The sequence below is a fragment of the Empidonax traillii genome, unplaced genomic scaffold (assembly GCF_003031625.1).
Source record: "Empidonax traillii isolate 1590-97213 ecotype Southwest subspecies unplaced genomic scaffold, ASM303162v1 scaffold342:size1861417, whole genome shotgun sequence".
Classification (NCBI taxonomy): Eukaryota; Metazoa; Chordata; class Aves; order Passeriformes; family Tyrannidae; genus Empidonax; species Empidonax traillii.
The window spans coordinates 1,034,390-1,042,516 of record NW_020955535.1 but is presented as its reverse complement, the minus strand read 5'-3'; positions in this window follow the sequence as shown (position 1 = coordinate 1,042,516).

The following is an 8,127-nucleotide window of genomic DNA, read 5'->3' as shown; positions in this document are numbered from 1 at the left end:
GGAAAAAAGGCACCTCAAGATGACAGAAAATCAAGGATCAGCCACGGGGAAGTTAAGTTTTCACCGTCTGAGGTATTTCACCAGACTTGATGATCTATTCATTTTGATACATTCCCCTGTGTGACCCCACATTGGGATGGGGTTTGTTGGCTCTGCCAAGAAGATTCACCTGTCAGCTGGAGTTAGGGAAGGTTGGGTTATCTCTGCTCTGGATGGCTGTGGGCAGTGAGATGCTGCTCACCCTGTCCTGCAGTCATTTTTATATTTACCCACATGGGAGAGGGATCACCTGGTCCCACTTCCTGACCACTTCAGGGTTGTCCAAATGTTAAAGCCTGTCTTAAGGACGCTGTCCAAAGTTTTTTAACTGACTGGTTTTTGGTTTACCCCTTAGTTTGCAGGTTGCCTCTGAAGGCACAGCACTTCCACTGCAGGCATTGAAGGTGTGCATTTCTCTTTTCAGGCTCCAGGGACTGAGTTATAATTTAGGTGCTTCTGCTTCCAGAAACATGACTAGCAAGTCAAAATGGGGAGTTCCTTGAATACTGCATTTAAAAAAGCCTGAGCAGTGAAGGCTTTGCAGGCTGAAGCACTCTGGGATCACAGGACTCACTCACCAGGCTGAGAGTCTAGCAGATAGTTTTACACAGGACCAAGGCCTTATGGAAACAGGCATCAAGGATGGAGAGGGAAAACATCAGCACTTCAGTGCTTAGCAGTTGCTGCCTGCACCACAGTGGTGACAGCCCAACCCTTCACCGCTCGCTTCTTTCGAGGGCTGATAAATGGTTGGATTTTACGTGAGATTCTTTGTCTAGAGAGGTTCCCTGGGTCTCACCAAGGATCAGATCAATGCTGTGGGCACAGCTGCAGCGAGGCAGCTGGCTGCCATCAGGATGTATTAACTCACCTCTCCACGTTCTGCTCCAGCTTTGCCACCAACTCGTCTTTCTGACCTTGAGCAGGACGTTTTATCGGCTGAGGTGCCTCCTGGCGTGCCTGCAGATGGGAATCCTTCCTGCCTTTCAGTGACCGCTATCAATTAGCTAAACCTGAACCTACAGTGTGCTCTGAGCCCTTCAGATGGAACGTCCCAGTAGTGCAGGTGTTACTGAAACATGCACAAGTGGTGGATGAAAACATCTTTCTGGAAATGATGCTCACAGACTCGACTGCCTGTGTGCAGGATTTGTCCTCAGCACACCCTGCACACAGAGGCTGACTGTGGTTTTTTCCTTTTGGTCATGCAGAGGTGGATCAGCAGTGAGAATACAGCCCAGAATATGAGGACATGGCCCAGAGAGCCCAGTCGTGTCCTGGGCTGCACCAAAAGCAGCATGGCCTGATCCAGAGAGGGGATTCTGGCCCTCTGCTCCGTGCTGGTGAGACCCACCTGCAGTGCTGCCTCCAGCTCCGGGGTTGTCAGCACAGGGAAGGCTTGGACCTGCTGGAGAAAGTCCAGAGGAGGCCACACAGGTGATTAGAGGGATAGAACCTTCTCATATGAGGAAAGGCTGAGAGAACTGGGATTGTTCTGCCTGGGAAAACCAAGGCTTTGGGGTGACCTAATTGTGATCTTCCGATATGTGAAGGGAGATACAAGAAAGATGGACAGAGACTGTTTAATTTACAGTGAAAGGACAAGAAGGAATGGCTTCAAACTGACAGAGAGCAGGTTTAGATGAGATATTAGGAAGAAATTCTTCCCTGTGAGGGTGGAGAGGCCCTGGCACAGAGAAGCTGTGGTTGCCCCATCCCTGGAAGGGTTCAAGGCCAGGTTGGACAGGGCTCAGAGCAACCTGGGATAGTGGAAGGTGTCCCTGCCCATGGCAGGGGGGTTGGAACGAGATGATCTTGAAGGTCCCTTCCAACCCAAACCATTCTACAATTCTATGAATATTCCTTTATTTTATTAGAAAACAGTGCTTCCATTTAACTGTGACTGAGATGAAAAGTAAATAAATGGAAGGAAGTCTCAAGGGTTTTTTCCTCCCTTCTGTTTTCCACAAGTGATGTGCATGCTTGTGGGCATTTACCTTACAACTCTTAATCATATTTAAGAACTGTATAATGGTTGAGAACCCAAACATGTGTTTTTAAGGCAGACAAGCTCCACAGTCCAGTTCCCAACTCAACCCATCTTGACTGATCTGCTGTAGTGCCCAGGGCTGGAGTGAAGAGCCAGGAACGAGAACACTTTAATTGGGCATTGCTTTGAGGAATCAGCTTCTTAAAACCCTGTCCCAAAGGGCTCTCTTTCATCAGGGAACTGCAACCCTGAGAATACCAAGGATGAGAAATGTGTCTGCCACAGCAGATGATCCCTATGCAAGGAGGGCAAGAACAGGTGAAAAGAAGGGAGGAGAAAGAAAAGAGTTGTTAAACCCACAGTACAACCTGGGTGTAAAGGCAAACACAACATCACAGGCAGTTTTGTGGTTGAATTCATTTCATGCCATGAGGTGGTTGGTGACAGCAGGACACCACACTGATGACCCAGGGGCTTCCTTTTAATCCCAACCGTCAGGATGGCTCAAATCTATACGTTTGCAAACTTTTATCAGGATACATCCCCAGGCCTGAGTATTTCCTTGCATAAAAGTAATAATGGATGCTAAAGAGTTGTATTTATTGTAAAACAAACAATAAATATGAATAAAAGCAGAAGATAAAAGGTTTGGTCCTCAGTTGGGATGAACAGGGGCAGCTCTGCTCTCTTCTGTGGCCACACTATGGCAATGAAAAATCTGGTTCTGATAAAATTAAGCACCAAAAAAGGACTTGATCTTCTTTTGTTCTAAGAGTACCATTATCTCCTTCCTTAGTCCCTTCCAAAATTCTGCTGAAGAAGAGAGCAAAAAGGATGAGTCATTGCAAAGCTGCAAATATTTGGCCAGTCTAGGAGAGTAAAAGCCATTCTCCTATAGAATCTCTTCCTCTGTGGGCTCACTGCAGTTTATTTTAGCTCACCAATGAATGTATCGAGTTGTCTCTTGAAATTCAAGACAAATACTTTAATTCAGAGTGAAAAGGCGAAATAATGAAGGATTGTTGCTCTGTGTACTTAAAAATAAACATCATCAAGCCTGTATTTAAGGATGTCAGATATTCCACAGGTGACTTTCCGGTAATTCCAGTACTTCACACTCCAGCTGCAGTGTGAGGAAGACAACAGCAGCCTCAGTTCCTCAGTTATTGGGGTCAATAGTCATGCATTTGTGCTATTTTTCTGAGGGGACATTGTTCAGCACAGTAGCTTAAAAAATAACTTTCCTATTGCTATTGAATTTGTTCTTAATTTTAGCCTGTGGGCTATTTCTTAGGCAGAGACTGACTGGACGTGGTGCAGGGACTGATCTATGCACAGAATAACTAGTGCTGAGAACTTTCTCTTGATTTCCACTGGATATAAATAAAACTGCTGCAACTCCTCACCAGCCCTAGAGAAAAGGTGTAGTCTGCACTGCAGGGAAATTGGAGATAAACCTGAAATTCCAGAAGCTCTGTTGCCAAACTTCATGGATCTAAAATTCACCTTTTTATCTTTCCACGACAACACTGCTTTCCAATAGCTCAGTGGTTCAGTCTCTCAGGTACTACATTAAAACAAGCAGTGGAAGATGGCAACTCTGTGCACAAAATAGATTTTTTTTTTGGAGGGGATAAAATACACTTAGAAAAAAAAGAAAACAATTGTCTTGAAACTTTCCAGCCCACAAAGATCAACCCAACGGTAAGACTGAACATATGCATTCGAGATCAAAATAGCAACGACTATGAAATTAATAACTCATTTTATGAAAGGATAAAGTTTTGTAAAAGAAGAGCATTAATTTATACCATGAATGTTTTTAAACTAATAGGGGGTTGGAACTGGATGATCTTTAAGGTCCCTTCCAACCCAAACCACTCCATGATTCTAGGAATGTGCACCTCTACAGACAACAATTTGCTTTTTAAGGGTGAAATCCGTGAAATGTCTTAACAGTCCTCTTTTTATTGCATATTTTGTAACATATTTATTGCTTCTTTTTATTACACTTGGTTCACATTAATCTGTTTTAAATCACAGTGAAAGCAAGCACTGGGATAAACTAACAGGAGCTTGAGAAATCTCTACACTTGCTGCACCTGCTTGGTAAATAAACACAGCAGCTCAGCCTGTAACTAGCTCAACATAAACGGATTTTCAAAACAGTCTGACACCAGAGCTAATCTAGCAACATCAAAACAAAACAGCAAGGAAATTTTGCCTCTCTGTCACACACAGTTCCAGCTCCTCTCTGAAACTGTAGGAGGGTTTTTATTAGGATACAGATAAGAGGGCTGGAAAAACAACAACTGTATGAAGAAAGAGAAAAAACTTGGCTTGTGCACTTTGTTTTCAGTGTTCAGCAGCTTCGGCCTCTTTTCTGAACCTCTCCTAATTGTAACTCCCGATATCTTCCCATAGGATCACATCACCATGCTGATTTTACGGACTAGAACCAGAGGCATCAAAACTCTAAATGACATTAAACCCCACATGAAGTTCAGAGCAGACCTAACACTGCACTGCTGCTTGAACTTGTAAATGATGTGACAGTTAAATACCCTGTGTATGTGTTTTGTTGAGATGTGATGCTCTTACAAAGTTAATATTGTGTCATGAAAAAAAATGTTTCAAAATAAATAGAGTAACATTTCAAGAACAAAAGCCCTTAAAAGCTGTGTTATAGCTGTGTTCAGCTGCTGTGGCCAATAGTGATGTTGGTGCAAGAATGTTAGATTGCCACAAAGAGGAAAAATTCAGGGCAAACTGAAATGCCCCTGGCTGGGCTAGAGGGCCTGTAAGGTGCCTTCCAAGCCTTGACATGCTGGGATTCTAAGTCAAACCACAGGTGTTCTCTCTTACCTTTGTTGGTGTGCAAAATTCTTCCTAAAAGGTAAACAACCTCAGGTGAGGCACTGAGGCACTCAGATACAAACCTGGAACACCTCTGGGAGACACAGAGTGGTCGTGCCTGCCCTGAGAAAAGCAGGGCAGAGCGGTGTGTGCGACGTGGAAAAGAAGACTGTGTCTTCTGACCATGCCTGGCTTGGTAGTTACCTCCATATTTTACCCATTCCAGAGGCTCTATTCCAAAACTTTGTGCAAGAGCAGTATCCTTTTCCTGCAGAATCCTAAAAGAGGACAAATGACGAATTTTTAATTAAAGCAACTAAAGAGCAAAGACCTGAGCTCAAGAAAATGACAGTGCCCTTTTATTCCATTGTTGTTCCACTTGTCAAGGCAGCACAGGATGAACAAACCAGAGGAATGCCAGAAGCCTTGTGCTTCCTGGCTGACTTAGATGGCTGAGGTCACTCATTCAGTGGTTCCCAAGGAATGATTTCATGTGGACAGCAGGGGCTCTCTCTAGGCAGCCATTGCAAAGTGAATTCATACAGGTCAGCAGTGTCTTGCCTGTAACTCAGAGAAACTCTTTTTACCAAGAGGGAAATGGAATGCAAGAGGATTGTCCCTGAAACAGGATACAGGATAGGAAGACTCACTCCTGAGGGCTGGAGAGGGACTTTTTCCAAGGGCATGTAATGATAGGAAAAAGGGGTAATGGGTTTACACTGACAGAGAGCAGGCTTAGATTAGATATTGGGAAGAAATTCTTCCCTGTGAGGGTTGGGAGGCCCTGGCACAGGTTGGCCAGAGAAGCTGTGGCTGCCCCATCCCTGGAAGTGTTCAAGACCAGGTTGGATGGGGGTTGGAGCAATCTGGGATAGTGGAAGTGCCCCTATCCATGGCAGGGGGTTGGAACAAGGTGGGCTTTAAGGATCCTTCCAAGCCAAACCATTTTGTGATTCTGTTAAAGGATCTGAGATACATATATATATATATATATATATATATATACACAGGATAGTCCTGTATCCCACTCCTAACATCCAAATAAAGTAGTCTCAGTCTTCATGACTCTAGGGCAGATTCCAAAATGACTGGTCACCTTGTCTCCTCAGAACCCCTTACACCTAGAATTAAAAATTGGGTAGGTAACAAATTTGTAGATAGCACACATGAATAGACAGAGACTGGAAAATAAAGAAAACTTTAGACAAATCAATATTCCAATACATTCAAAATCAATATTCACATACATTCAAAATCATTCACTGAATATGAGACTGCTCAGAAAGGACCAGTAATTCCCACAGATAACAGTCCCCCTGCTCAATGTATTTTGGTCTGTGTTTGAAAATAAATCTTCAGAAAACGATTCTCTAAATCTAAAATGTCATTTGAAGTGGCCGAAAAAATTGCAAAAAGGAGACTTTTTTTTTCTTTAATGTATAAGTTAAAAAGATAAGTTTTCCCAAATGTGGTCATTGTAACCTCTTAGCTGGTGGGTGTTCAGAATATTAGTTCAAATTATCATAAATGGAGAAAGCTTAACACAGTCTTAAAAATAAGGAAGTTGACGTATTCCTCTCCTCCCCAGTCATCCCTGCCCTCCTTGCCTGCTGGACTGGTGTCCCAGGGGGGCAGTGAAGATCCAGAGGATTGGATCCATACCTTCCCATCTGCCTGCTTTGCTCTACGTGTGCTGAAATTTGCATTAAGTACAAGAACTCCTTTGATCAAAACATCGCACACATTTTACACATCAAGGGGCTCTACGGAAAAGCGGGAGCTTCCAAAGCAGCTGGAGGGGTTTGGGGAGGGATTTGACAGTGAACAGAGTGATGATGTGACTGTCACAGTTCCTGCAAAAAGCTTGATCTGATTAGAGACAAAATTTATTTTGTCCTGTGTAAGGACAAAATAAATTAAAAAAAACACCAAAAACAAACAAACCTGAGCTTATTCAACACCAGTTTGAATAAATGAAAATAAGAGGATCTGGAGTTGGCTCAGAACTGAATGAGCCTAAAGGCTGTGTCTTTGCTGGGAAAGCCAAGTGCACTCCTGGAATGTAAACCCTGCAGCTCCAATCCTGGATGTCCCAGGAGTGTCCCCCACTGCCAGGGCACACTCCTGAACACCCTCAGCACCCTCCTGCTCTCCTGAGCCCTTCTGAGGGCAGGGGGCACCACAGCTCAGTGCAGCAACACTGGAAAAAGAGCAGAAGGTGAGTCAAAGAATTCAAGTGTTTCTAAATATCCTTAAGAACTCTGTCCCTCTGTGCTGCTGGGTCTCATGAGAATGCAGCTTCAAAAGATATGGTTTGATTTGGCTCAGCAACAAGTTTGCCTGAGGTGTGGTGGGGAAAGAAAACAACCTCCAAGAAGTTGACTTTAATCTTGGAGGCCAAAATAAAACGAGAAGAAAAGCCTCTCTGGTGGGAAGCACAGCCCTTTAGGACAGATCATGGATTTTACTTCCCCTGTTGTCATACCAGGACTCCATCTGAGAGTGTCCTGACTTCAGTTCTTCCTTAGGACAAGTCTAACTAAGCCAGTGTGGGATCTTTCCTTTCTTTCTGGAAATTAAAGCTACCGGTCAGGATAGGGATTTTGTTTGGTTTTCCAGAATGACAAATAAACTCCTGAATCCTGTGGTTCCACCTGGACACCGTCCTGCAGGGCAGGGGAAGGGGTTGTACATTAACTTTAGGGCGGAGATGCTGCAAACCCACATCAGAAAATGAAGATGCAGCACTGGGAGGGTTCCCTTCCTGCCGTGTTTGGTTTTAGCCAGTTATATCCAGAACAAAAATTGCCTTGTTTTTGTTTTGTTTTGTTTCCCACTGGGAAATCTAGGAGGTTATTACCCTGCTTCTAATTAACACATTAACATTTGCTTTGGAGGTCTTAGTTAATAACAGCAACTCATCAAGTGGGTCCCCCAGCTGCTAATTAGTTTTTTCCACACCAAATTTTCTACCTGAAAATTCCTTCCTGATCCTGTGTAAGTTTGCCCATTTCCCTTGGAGCTTTTCTTAAGAACTTCTTTGTGTTTTGTTTTGTTTTGTTTGATAAATTAGAAAAGCCTCCACTGGTGACTTTCCATTCAGCTCCTACTCCAGACACTGCCCAGAAATGCTGATGTAATAATGCTTAATCCTTTTTTTTTCCTAAATTCAAAGAGAGGCAGAGATGTATCAACATTCACAAAATTGTATTTACTATATACTTTTCCTTCACTGGTGCCAG